We start from the raw sequence: 14,574 nt of genomic DNA, 5'->3' as shown, positions 1-14,574 counted from the left end.
TATAGAGGCATGGGCATAATGATAATATAGACTATATATAGTAGTCAATATAGTAAATTGAGATATTTCCTCTTAAAGAAAAGAGAAGCAGATTTAAAACCAGGCAGAGTCTGTTTTCTAGTAGGGGTTTGGGCATCTATTGGATTAGGTCCTCAGACAGAATCTGAGGTGGGAGCACATGTGCCTTCATCAGACAATCATCCATCACATAACACCAAGGGTGGATAAAGGCTGCTTAATTTGTTGATGGTAATATAAAATAATTAATAAGGCTGAACCACTGGTTCAGAGTATTTCTTTGACCAAAATAAAGGGTTAACACAAAAAACCTAAACCAGTTAATTGTTTTACCAGTTTGCCCTATCAGTCAGCAGTTTTCTTTATAGTTGTAAAACAAAAAGCATTTTTTAAATATTCCATTGAAAAAGAATCTGAGTGTGAGTTACCAGTGGCTGAGCATAGTTTTCATTTGTGCAATGCTTTTTATTCATCACCTGAGTTCTGTGGCTTGTGGTGAAGTAATGTTTTCCAGCAGAAGGGAAAGAATTACAGGAGAAATGTGAATCAGTGCAGAATAAGGCCAATTAAGATAAAGTAATTGGTCAAAGTCTGATTTCTTTGTTTTACTTACCATCCACTCAGAGCAGGGCTCATTGATCTTAGTGGGGTTACTTCCTTTACAAACTGCAGGACTGAGAGTGTAAGGCTTCCCTGAATCATCTGTAATAGTATAACCTCATCATTCCAACAAGGTGTGAAAAAGGCTTCCCACAAAGTAGGGAAGATATTTTAAAGTGGGACAAAAAATGTAGGTTGAGTTGAGAATATGGAGATTTTCCATCAAATTCATAGGATTTGTACAAAGAAGTAGAATTTGATCCTTATTAATACAATACAAAGCCTTGGAATTTATTCATTGCAAAACTTCTGTGCTTTAGCCAATTCTTTTTTAAAGAGTCCCTTTTCCAGTGGGAGTCACAGAGCCCTGTGTTAAGGTAAACATTAGCAACTCTGTCCACAGGCAAACCTAAATAATACTCAAGAAACTAAATCCAAGACATTAGTGATAAAAATACTTAGCGTGTATTTGTTTCCTAGGAGCCTACATGGAAATTGAATTCCGCTGAGCTGCACTCACACAGAACAGAATTCAATTAAAAAAAAAATCCACCTGAATTCCATGCTGTGAAAAGCCCTTGCAAATTTATTTTAGGGACTTCGGGTGTGGAGCCTGGACACAGTTTTATTTTATTTTTTAATGGAATCAGCCTTAATGTCTAAGGTTATTCTTTACTTGCCTCTGCTGAACAGTTTTCACATATAAGCCAATGGAGGACAACTCGTTATTAAAGAAGTCAGCAGGTGTCCTGTGCTCTGAAACATATTAAATAAAGAACTCAACGGGATCATGTTGACTGTGAGCTCCGCAAAGAAATTAAATAATGAAGACAGCAGCTTTTCAATGAAGCCAGGTTTTCATAAGTATAAAAGTCTTGTCACAAGGTTGAAGGTTCTCCTATATGTTTTTACTGGAATTTCTATTCTGGAATTTTCTGAAAATGGGCAGTCTATAGATTTGAGACACTAAAACTTTCTGACCAGAACCTTGTGTAATAGAGAGATATCAGAGTGGCAGGAACTGAATAGTCCAAATCTGCTCTTCTCTTCATACTTCCATTGTTCAACAAAAAAGCCATTGCAAAATGGCCTTGTCATCATTCTCAAGTTTGTTGAAGTGTCTTACCCATGTCAATATTAATATGAAACACTCCTGCAAAATACAAAAAAAAAAAAAACAATACAGGAAAGGGTCCATTATATTTTTAGTTAATATTTTTTCAATGTATGAAGTCTTCCAGCCACAGAAACATTTAAAATACAGTTCCCTTTTCAATTTAAATATCTTTTTGGATAAGATAACTTTAAACTTTATTAGAAAGGTTAAGAACTAATGTAAACACAATTTTGAACTTCCTATTTATTCTGAGTTGTTGAGTAATTGCACCAGACAACTGTTTTTAGAGTGGTCTTTAATATAAGGAATTACACGATTTATTGGGTGTTAAATGTATTAAAAAAATGTTAATGTATTAAAAATTCTGTCATGCAGTAATTGTTTGAAGAAAATTGACAATTAAGAAACCTAACTAAGTTTCTTTTTGAAGAAAAATTAAACCTAATTTAATTCTCTTTGGAAAAATAAAAGTTGACTTCAATAGAAGTAGGTCTGGGCAACTCAGAGTTGATTGGAAAATAAATTATCCTAAGTGCATCCAGACTCACCGAGCATCTTTAAGAAACAGAGTGTTCATAATGAACCCAAGTCTTCTGACAGCTTAATATGACTTTAAAATAACTAATATGGAAAAATATTGCAAAACCTTTGTTGACCAGGTGTTTTCCCTTTTTATCAATACAATATATTCCTGTAATGGCCATCCCATGCTCTGTCATTAAAATGTGAGTTTTCCTTTCAGGTGCTTTGTCTCAGACATATGGAATTCTCATCTGCAGTTTTTACCTCCAGCCTCCCAAGTTAATCACTCAGGGCTTCTTGAAGAACAGTTTGCTGCAAATGCAATTCCACAATCTGGGCCTCAGTGAGTTAGTATGAATTTATCAAAACAATTAAAAACTTCTCTAAAACTCCCCACTAATTTTAATACAAGATGACACATTTCCCTATATTTGTGATTTCTAAGTTAATGTTGTTGTTGGGAAAAAGTATTTTCAGGACTGTGGATATGGTCTTGGTTCAGCAGAGGTTTGCTGACCTAGACCTGTGTGATTGCAGAAGAGGGGCCTCATCTTATGTTAAGTTATGGGTGAAAAGTACAAAGTTCTGATGGCCTGATGCCATTCATTCCTCCCAATAATTTATTCCATATCCATACTCTTTTTTTTTCAGGAAGGAAACAAACAATTCTCCAATATTAATTCTTCCCTAGACACAAAGTTGAATTAATTAAAGTGTTTGCCAATCTCTTGTAGTCAGCCTGATGCCTCATGTGTGGGTACTTGTTTAACAGAAAAATTTCCCAGAAAGTTCAGAGGAAACCACATTTGTCCACTTATATGCACTTCAGCCTCAATGCATGAAGAAAAAATATTTTCCCTACCATTTTTTCAATGCAGTTGCCATTGCCAGATCCCCCAGATGAAAAAAAATCCATAGCGATCCTTATGCTTCCTTAAATGAGATATGTGCACATGAGTCTGCCTGGGTCAGGAATGGTAGCAGAGCTCCAGGACAGCAAGCCAGGCCCAGTGAGGAACCCCTGCAAGGGGCCATGTGCTGGGGGGCCAGGGGCACTGCTGGACCCCAAGGCTGAGCCTGGAGCAGCAGCCAGGCTGGCGCTGGGCTCACAGTGCCTAATGCTGCAATCCCAGGTCTGACACAGAGCAGGGTGGGGGAACTTAGCCTTGGAGATCCCTTGAGTGAAGCCCAGATGGCAATCCCTAAGTGTGTTGGAAGAGTGAGTGGCCAAATAAATTGAATTCGTTCAATCATTTTCAAGACATGTCATCCTTGTGTAGCATTTTGATCCCGTGCTTGAGTAAATGTATGATTAAATTTTTATTAAAAGGTAATGCTCCCGTTTTAATGATAGGTAATTATATATAATTAAAATGAAAGGATTAATAATATTAAACATTTCATCAGAGGTAAAGATAAATATAAATACATATATTGTAGTATGATTTAATATGAGTGTATAATATTGAGCCTATATTGTCTTCAATGCAGTATGTAAAATAGAAAATGAAAAAAATAATACATGAAATAATATTGTATTCCAGATACTATGTAAAATAAATGCCTGGTTTATTACTTCTACCTTCATAAAATCCATTTGATTTTTGGAGTGCAATATGCAAAGAATAGTTGAAGTAGTTTTAAACATTCTTATAAAAAGTCCCTATTAAATAGATGCATACACTTCCTTACTAGTCACCTTTCCCTGTGAACAGTTAATTACAATGGTAAATGACCTACATTTTTGACCACAGAGTCATAGATTACAATGTGGAAATACCTCATTTCTAGCTAACATTGAATCCATACATCTTTAGAAGCCCAGCTTCTGATTTTCAGAATCTTTGAAACAGACCTTAAATATTCATACACAGGGTGTTTTTCCTGCATTGCATATATCTGACAGATCTAATCTCATTTTGACTCCTTTAAAAATCGTCAGTGTATACTGTCACAACAACACAACTTAGTCTCTACCCATAGATACACCTTGTTTTAAACAATAATATTCATTCCAATTGTGACTTCTGCCATTAGATACAGTGAATCTGTAAAAAAAAATCTCAAGATGTAAAATGCCGTGAATACATAGAAACTCTGTTCTGTAAAATGCTGTGCCTTAACACAGTGTAATAAGCTGAGAAATGTGTTTGCTTTTTAAATAATTCCTTTAAACTGCGTTGTTTTAAATCACAGAGATGTTTTGGATTCTGCAAACTATAAGGAACTAGCATTTTTCTAACAAGATCTTAAGGCCCTCAAGAATTTTAAGGATTTTTTATAAACCTCAGTATGCATTTTTTAGCTAGATTTTGGCACTGTTTCATTGTAACTCCAGTACAACTCAATCAGTTTATTTTATAATTAAAAGCAAGGAAATAGTAACAAAAATACATAATGTATGGTACTCGTGTTTATAATAGAAACATCCATAAAGAAAGAAACATGTTCTAACTCTTCTCATTACCCCAAAGGGAATTGCATCTTTAATCACACAAAGCACAACAGCTTTCTAATTTTGTTTAAAGTGTTTCAGTACTTACAAAAACCAGATCAGGTTATTGTAAATCTAGAGCAAATTAGAATCATTGGCCTCTGCTCAGCTGTATTCAAGAATACTATGTAAATCATAAATTTAATGGCATACTGAGACACACATCTGTTTCTATTTTGTAGAAGTTAATAATCTAACTTCAGAGTATTTAAACATTACTTTCATTAACTGGAAAATTGTGAAAAATAGAGACTGCTGTTAAGTCATGTGTTGCAGCATAATGCTCAGGGAAATACAAAAACTGCAAGTCTATACAGTAAAGCCTAAGTTTCTAAGAGATGTGCCATTGTCTGTTTTGTGACCTTGCAGCTCCTCTGTTTACCAGGGAAAACTTACACAAACAGAGCTGCATTGCTGAGTGGAATCTGCACCTGCACTTAGTAGATTCCAGTTTGTATTTTTAGTAGCAAATGCCTTTCACAACAAGGAATAGTTGGTGCCTGAATTCCCTAAACTTATATAGATTATGACCTAATGGCTTTTCCTATACTTAGCGTTCTAAGTCCAGGTAAATAACCAGCAGATCAATATACATATCGCAACTGATCTTATTTTTGACATTAAAACTGATAAAAATGCTGTACTGAATAAATCAGTTCCCAGTACACAGTTATTTTTATAAAACTTACTTTTTGGTCTGGTGTGTACTCTGTCATATAAGTTGCTTCATAATAAAGTTCTTATTAAAAATTAATTAATATATTAATATCTTACGCTATATCACAAATGAGGCATCATGCACAATTTATTTAATTTTAAAAGAACCGATTGTGTGCGATTTCTTGGAGAGACACATCAGTATTTTCAACTTTTTTTGTTGTTGTAAAGACAATAGTTTTATGTATAAAAGTTCTGTCACAAATGTAATTTCTAACAGATTTTTTTCTCTTCAAATAATCTCTTTATTAGAAGACACTCAATCTTTGGGAAGTCAGATGCCTTTTATGTGCTATTTCTCTTGTGCTAAAATTACCTGTGGTAGTAGATATTTTGCATTAGAGCTTAGGGTGCATAAAGCTGAATGGGATTTATGTAAATAACTGTATGAATATGTATCCCACCTTTTACCAGTGCTAATTTCAATGAACTGTATTTGAGAGGGAATTATATTAATATATACAACTGATAGGAAATTTGCACATTAATTTTACTGTCAACAAAAATTCTGATGAAAGCAAATTAAACATAGCCATATAGAGAAGCAACAGGAAGAGAAAACCGAAAGGCAAAACACAGTGCAATGCAAATTTGTGGTTTATTCTTCAGTAATATTCAGTGCTTGCATATGCAAAAAATTCTGCCATTCCTGTGTAAATACATACAGGGTTATCACTTTGCTTTCCAACACTGTCATAAAAATTTAAGTGTCTTAATGATATATTAAAAGGTACTATGATTTTCCAGATATAATACAAAAAGATCATATTTTGGTGCTGAGTAGTCAACAAACAGCAGTCTGTGTGCACAGTGAGGTGAAGAATAGCATCCTAAATAATTATTGAATACATTTTATTTTTCATAATTAGCAGTAGTACTAAGCAGTCAATCGATGTTCCTCAAAACAGGAGCATGGTACTAATGTCATTCTTAGACTGCAGTGTTTTTAGGAAGGCGTAGCCATACCTTCAATCAGATTCAAGTCTATTTGTCAAAAACATCGAGGTCTGTCAAAAGTAAATGATCATTTAATTTAAGAAAAAAAAGGTGGAATATCTTTGATCCCTATACTTAGTGATATTAATTTGCTGTGCTGCAGGTGTTTGTAATATATAACAAATCATTACCCAAGCAGAGACTTTTACAGGCGGTTTCAGGGAAGGAAAATGACTGTTCTTTACGGCTGCCAGAGTTACACCTGGCAATGTAACACAAGCACAACAAAATGTGAACTAGAAGATGTAAGCCTGGGAACAAATCTGGGTCTCCCTCTGCATGCTCTGCTGGTGTCAGCTGAGATGGATTGCAAAGCAGTGCCGCTGTACGGAGTTGATGGCGAGGGGAGGGAGACTGAATTTGCTGCTGTGTCTGGGCTCTCTGACCAGTGATCCATGATGCATCTCTGGTATCTGCTCCAGAGGGAGCCAATCACATAACTTTCACCATTTCAATGGCAATCAGTAACAAGAGGAAAAAATATAATCTTATAAAAAAAATATAAGGTACCAAGTCCTTGTGTTAAACCACGCAACAAAATCAAAGCGAGTATATCCAATCAACTGAGGTTAAAGCACTTGCAGACTGGCATGAGGAACTGATGGGTAGAACCAGATAACTGTATGTTAAGCACAACTAAAAACTGCCTTGATTAAAGCTACCAATAGAAAATTCTAAATTAAAAACTGAGCATTTGCTCTAACAGAATAACACATATTGAGACATGGGGAAAACAGCAAAGGGGAGCTGAAATACGCAAGCTTGGAAGCAAATATGTCTCTCATGCCCCATCTTTTGGTAAGGGAAACTTGAAAGTTGCAATCATGAGGTGAGGAAGTCCCAGTGGGAGGTTCTTTTCTGTTCATGATTGATTGTGAGCACCCTGTCCTTTCCTGTTCATAACCTATTAGCGTATCTCTCAACTTGATTATTATGACTATGGACCAGGTTTTCATGTAGGCAATATATAGAATTTCTGCAACTTGACTCCTAAAGAGAAACATGGAAAGAATTTAAGCCATTAAGTTTAAAGACTGCTCTGCTTAAATGCTGCCTACCTGGGGAAGATGTCTTTGCTCAACAGGCGCTTCCATGTTTTTTATATCAAATTTTCCTGCAGCTGTAATACTCATCAGGCCAAATACTGCTTCAGTCAAGATAAACCAGACTAAAGAGCTCTGCACTTACATTGTTGCTAAGGTTCTGTGTAAAACAAAGCTGAGCAGTTAAAGGTGACAGTCAAACTGACCCCCATGAATGCAGTTAGTCTGCCACTAAACCCAGCAGCAGTCATCCCTTTCTTCTAAAGGTGAAGCTTTATTCTACAGCTAGCATTTAGATACTTGTCCAGCGTATGAAACAAGGTCAGTTCTCTCCTCTGCTTGAAGGGTTTCAAATGCACATTTCTCACCAGCTAAACAATTCTCTAACCCACAACCTGGCTGGAGATGGAAATATTCTCCACTTGTCCTGTTGAAGCCTTGCACCAGGCAGTAAATGATTCATGATTCATTGTACTAGAAAGTGAGAACACCAGAGGGAACCTGACTCTGTAGCTTAATGATTTGGGCAATCAACCAAAATGGGGAGATCTCAGTTCTGGTAGGTGGTCCAAGAATTTGATGTCTTTTTTCCCATAACTTCTCAAGAATGTAAACTTAACCTTACCCCTAATGTAGGCACCTAAATCTTTATGGGTTTGTAAAGCTGTTCACATCTCCTCAAATGAGAGGTCTGTTCCATCAAGAATATGGATTTTCACGGTGCAGATTAAGCAAGGTGTTTGGGTAAGAAGAGAAAAACCTTGATGGATTCATATTTACCAATGCAATCATTTGCCTTTGAATTCTTTATCTATTTTTGCGTGACCTTTCATTTTGTGATACAGAAGCAACAGAAGAGTGGCCAGAAACCTAGGTAATATGATACTTAAAAGCACTGTGTAATAAATATAAGGTGGAGATTGGAGTCCAGATGCAATTGGAATTTGATAAAGCAAATTATTGCCATTCGTTTATATTGACCAGGAGGGTTGCAAGAGGTAAGGGGAGATGATGAGAATATGCTGAGACCACCACACATGCCAGTCTGAGTCATGGGGTACTCCTCTCACTGCACATTACAGAGATTGAGCAAAGTCATAGCAAATTGTACAATACAGTTGTGTAAGGGGGAAGAGGAGAAGGAGCTCCCTGCCTGTCAGGCAAAACTGTATTTATTTTAAATAGAAAAATCTGTGTAATTTCTTAGTATTCTCTTGTGCTTCTGTCCTTAAAAAAACTAAAACAAAACATTTTTTTTGCTGCCCAAATGCAGAACGTGTGCCTAAACAGATATAGCAGTTGGAGAAAAGGAACCTAGAATGTGCAGAGCTATTTGGAGAATTGGGATCTCATGACATATCTCCTTCCCCAAAAGCTCAGCACTGCAGTTCCTTTCCTGGTATGATCATTTAAGCTTCAGTGCTGAGCTTTTCTTATGAAAACAGGGAATTGCATTCATTTCTTTTTTAAGTGTGTCCTGCTACATTACTCCTAACAGCTCAGTCTTGAAAACTCTTTGGCCTTTGTAAATGCCTGCAGCATTAAACTGTAAACTTTTCTCTACCAACATATATCCAAAATACCTGAATTCCAAAAGAATGTATTTCTTCAGTAACATTGAGCTCCACTGCTTCCCCAAATTTACCTCAGAGAGTGGAGAGGTAACTGAAAAATATGGCATTAAAAACTGCATCTAAATACACTGGCAAAAATCATATTGATCTCTTCTAATTTATTAATGTGAGACAAAAATTCCATTTTAGAATACGAGTTAATATGGAAGACACATGCTTTTGTTTCATAGCTGCATTTTCTCTGAACAAGGTTGTTTCTAATATTACTTAATTAAACAAAATTAAATTAATTTCTAAGAAACAAGAGAAAACAGCTTTGTTGAATAAAATGATCTTCATTTTCTTGAAGCTATTTAAATTAAAAACATGCGTCTCTACAGTTGGAAAAAAACCATCCATGGTTAAAATGTTTGAAGCCCATCAATCTCTTTAACCACACAGCTAATGTGTTCCTTCTGTTTTCTTTGAATGAAATCACCATGAGTGGTTAGATGTTGATTTAACATAAAGCAAGTGGAAATGGGTGTTTCCTTAGTCATGTGTAGAATTTATTTTTAAAAACAATTAGCAAGTGTTATGAATAAGTCAATGATTTTGTCATTTTTTAAATAATGATATAGATTATGAGTCATTAAAATTGATTACTGAAGTAAACTATGCAAAATGCAAATTCGTATTACATTTATTTGTTAGAAACAGCTGCAGAATTCTCTGATTTTATTGATGGGTTTCATTTTTTTTCCCCAAGTGACACTAAAATCAATTACTTAGTTTAAAAGACCGGTAATTGTCAAGATATATTTCCAAACTTTTAAGGCAATACATTGTATATTTCCTATTATGGGTTGCATCATTCACAGTTTATTTATATGAATTTGCCTGCAAAATTAATTGGGGACTTTCCTAAATAAAACAAGCAAAATTTTCTCTTTTTTGTTTAATGTTGAAATGGTAAAATCATTTAATGGTTTGTTACTTTTCCATGGGAAAAAAAATGTGAAGTCTTTACATCATAGCAATTAAACTGTGTCTTTATACCAGTGCACCAATTTTAGCTGATAATAATGCATACCTATATTTACTACCTCTTCTGTCAGTCTTTGCCAACATTACATCTAATTACAGGTTCATTGATACGTTATTCACAGGAGTACAGACAGATAAGAGGAAATGTCAGTCGCTAGTATTTAAAGTTCAGTCATAAAACTCCAGTAATAAAAAATAGGCTGAATAAAATCTGTGTAAACCATTACTCGTGGGGGAACTGACACTTAGGGCAATACAAAATATTATTTATCAAGGTACTAAAACATTTTAAATTAACCTTTTTAAGAATAGGCAGGTATAAAATGCAATTCTATGACCAAAAAAAAAAGGAAAAAAAGCTAAAGCAGCCTATAAGATCATATTACAGACATCATGATTTAGCCAATTTTTGCCACAAGTTAAATCATCCTTTTCAGATGCGTCTCTTTCAAGTACACAGCTGACAGTTCAATCTTTTCCAGTTGTTACTGTCCTACACGTGGTCCCTGGAAATGCTAATTGATGCACAATTCCTGTGATTATTTTAAAAATTGCTATAGATTTGCTTTTTAGTTTTTGAAGAACATAATCCAGCAGATTAATGAAAGTAACAGGAGAGCAATACACACAAAATATACACCTTAACATGAAATATTACAAATTTAACACTAGTCAAAGAGTGGGGATAAAATATCACAAAATATTTGGATATGAGCATAAAATTTCTTCTTGTGCTTTCACACATTTTGCTCTGTTGCAACAAAGCAAGATTTTAGGGAAAATCTACTTGTCTCTACTTGTCTGTATGGAATAAGATTAATATTTATAGGGATATGTTAACAAGCAAATAGTAGGAAGTCATAATGGTGGAAAATTGATTTGTTATAATTTCTTCTTACGTATTAATATTCAAATCTGGCAATAATTGTGGCTGAGTAAAAACTAAAGGATCAGATTTACGTATGCTGTGAGTACATGTGTGTACAATTTTTCTTGTAAAGAAAAATATGCTGATTCATGTGAAGTAAAATTAATCATTTGAATTAATTTTATGTATATGGCAATGTATATTGCCAAAACAATATACACCTCTGCCAGGTATTCTTATATCCTAATGCAGTTTTAATGAAAATTAATAGAAACATGTGTTTTTGAAACAAATGCTAAAAGGTCTCTGCATTTCTAGCAATTGTTTAAAACTCAGTTTTACAGCAGCCATTGTAAAAGAGTTGTAAAACTCCATCTCTGCATGTAGAAAGAAATATGATTCCAGAAGTTTTTGATGAAAAGAGGGAAAATGAACTTCAGTCCTACATTTGAATCCACATAGGTGAATTCACTTTGACTTCTGCAAATATTAGCACAAAGCCTAGTTCTGCAGTTCTTTTCAATCTTTTTGTAGGCAGAAAAAAAAAATTAGAGAACCCAACAGAGTTTTTTTTGTTGCAAACAGAAGAACTTCTCTCTCTCATGTCCTCTCAAAGGAAAACCATCAACCCTAGATAATTCTTGTATTATCGACAGTTTTCTGGCTAAATCCTGTTCTCATCAACTAAGCAAAAGTCTGTTAGCTCAGGGGTATCACTGCTTATCTGCAATTACATGAAAGAAAGAAAGAAAGAGAGAAAGAGACAAAGAAAAGAAAGAGACAAAGAGAGAAAGAAAGAGAGAAAGAGAGAGAGAGAAAGAGAGAGAGAAAGAAAGAAAAAGACAGAAGGAGAGAAAGAAAGACTTGTTAACGATAAAATTTAAAACTTTGGTAAAGTCATAGCAAGTCAATATGTATATCTTTATTTTTCTATGACCCTCCTTTTAAGCATGTTTCTGTAACAGATGCATCCAGTCCTTTCAATGAAAATCAGCTTCTAATAAAATACATTAAAATGCCTGTATAATTTAATTCCACTAGAAATGCGTAAGGGGTTATTTAGGGTTTATACAGGTGTTTATAAGGATAGCAAGAAAGGGCAATTGACTCTATTAGGAATACACCAAGAACTTAATAGAGACTCTGCCCTTTTGCTATATGTTGCTCTCACAGAAACCCATACTTTAACTATATATAGTCGGTACAAACTGTTACAATAGACAGATGATGTGTCCTTCCATTCTGTTTGAGGCATTTTGCAGATTTAACCCAGTTGAAATTGGTCTTAGAAAGGTGCACTGCTCACTATGGCCGAACTCCTACTTTGGTCCTAAAAGCTTGAGATCGTTCTTCCACTCCCCAGTCCCTGGACAGACACCCTGAACTGAGGAAGATCAGCATGGCTATGGCATGTCCATATTTCAATGACTTCTAGATATTCACCCCCAAGACTGCTGCTAGCATTGTTGAAAGTTTAATGTGGTTTTGAAGAGCCCTTGGCCAGCTCCGTGGTTCTTAGTACTCCGTATATCAAGGTCTTTGAGATCCAGTCTTCTTTTATCATGTCATGTTTTTCTTAATACGTGCTACAATTTCTAAACACTAATTGCACAGGTATGCAGAGACATCAAAATGATTAAGTAAAAAAATAAATCATTACCATTAACAAAGGTAATGAACCTGGTTTAGGTGTTGTACTCTGGATTGTCAATGTGCTTTGGACCTAAAACAGCTGATCAAGCCCCAAGTGGTCCGGCCTAGTACATGCGATTTCGTGAGTAGAGGCAGTTGAGAGGATTTCATTTCAGTGCTGCGGCGAGGGAGGGGATGGCTAAAATCCCCAAACAAAGGGAGGGGGCAGCTATCAGGTCAGGTCTGAGCTGCTTTGACCGCGGCTGTCGCTCCCCCTGGTCAGCGCAGCCCCGGGCGGGCGCGGAGCGTGGGACGCACGCACGGCCCCGGCCCCCCGCCGGCCCCGGCCCCGCCGCGCTCCCCGGGGCACCGGCCCTCGCTAATGCCCAGCTGCTTCTCCCCGACCTTGAGAGCTGGGAACTGCCCGTGTTGCACATCCTGAAAGGTCAGAGCGGATTCTCTCAGTGTTTTGCATCCATACAGACGAGAAACACAAACCCTACAATACCAGACCTGGTTTCTAAGAGCAGATTTTTGGGAAAATGCAACAACGCTACTAGACTGCGTTCTGTATCCAAGCACACCAGTGAGTCAACTGAGTATCCTTTAAATCGTTTCCAAGTGCTGTTTACCCTGCCCTGACATGTTTTCCCTAGCGCATCGCTGTGACTCGGCGCGCCGTCCCTGCCGGGCAGAAGCCGGGCCATGTCAGTGCGAAGGGAAGAAGGAAAAGACCAGCGGAGCCGTGAAGGCGCTGGGGTGCCGGGACCCCCGGTCTTCCCGCCCTGCCTGCCCTCTCTCGCCGCTCGCCCAGCCGGTGAAGGATTTTTGGCTGATGCCGGGGACGGGGAGGCGGGGAACAGGCGCTGCGGTGCGGAGAGCCGGCCCGGCGCGGCGAGCCCAGCCGGCCGGGCAGCTCCGCTCGGGCTCTCGCACCAGGCGGGGTGCGCGGCATCGCTGCGCGGTCGGGCACGGGCACGAAGGTGCGGCGGGGACGCCTCCGGCCGGCCGGCCTGCGCGCCTGCAGCCGCCGCGGAGGCAGAGGGAGGGGGCGGCGGCAGGCCCGAGGCCCCAGGCCCGGCCAGCCCCGGGGCCCGAGGCGCCGGCCAGGGGCGCCCAGCGGCTCCGCGGCGGCGGCGAGCGGCTCCGCGGCCGTGCGCGCCCCTCGGCATCCGCGGCGCGGGCAGCGGCAGCGCGCAGCCGGTGTGCGCGGCCTCCGGTGCCGGGCGGCCGCTATTTAGCCTTCAGCCCCCCCATCCCCCGCCTCAAATGAATGAAGGGCGGGAGGGGGACTGAAAAAAGACAGGAAGGGGGAGATTTTTGTCCTTCGCCGATGCCGCTCTACGTGATAATATGTTTATATGATTAGCTGAGCCCAGGGGTGGGAGCGCAGGGAGAAGGGGTGGAGATTGGAGGGGGAGGAGGCTGGAGGTGACTCCAGTTCAGAGCCGGCAGAGTCCGTGTCAGGACTTGGCGCTCCCCAGCCGCAGACGGAGCGGTGCACGAGCACGGAGAGGCTGCCATACATTCATTGGGATTTTTTTTTTTTTTTTTTTTTTTTTGGTGTGTATGTATTGCGTTTTTCCCATTACCGCGCGCGTTACTTGCTCAGCGCCCGATCTCCAGTCGTTGGCGGGGCAGCAGCACAGGGAGGAAGAGGAGAAAATCTGAGGAGGGGCCGGCCCCGCACTCCGCCAGAGGCCAGAATGTCATCCCGGGAGATGTGAATCCGGTCGGTGCGAGCGACAGAGACACGGAGGAGGGGGTCCATTGTAACATTCGAGTTGTTCCCCGCTGCCCCAGCTGCTGGCATCGCCTCCTGATCGCTTCACAGAAGGGACTCCCTAGGCTGGGCACACACACTGCACTGCGCCCGTCCTCCTCTCCATTTCGGCTTTTTTAAAATTTTTTTTTTTTACTGAATTTATTTCTTGTGTGCGTGCGTGCTGGAGCCTGGCTGCATCGCG

The 14,574-nt window shown here is 38.7% G+C and overlaps 1 protein-coding gene across 6 annotated transcripts in view; it reads left to right on the top strand.

Annotated features, from left to right (window-relative positions):
* The window catches only part of ADGRL2 (adhesion G protein-coupled receptor L2), a 387,559-nt gene that overhangs the window by 216,730 nt on the left and 156,255 nt on the right, over positions 1–14,574 (top strand). The window lies entirely within an intron of this gene.

This window comes from Melospiza melodia, chromosome 11 (genome assembly GCF_035770615.1).
Source record: "Melospiza melodia melodia isolate bMelMel2 chromosome 11, bMelMel2.pri, whole genome shotgun sequence".
NCBI lineage: Eukaryota > Metazoa > Chordata > Aves > Passeriformes > Passerellidae > Melospiza > Melospiza melodia.
The sequence above is the reverse complement of the archived record's forward strand: the minus strand, read 5'-3'. Positions and strand labels throughout refer to the sequence as shown.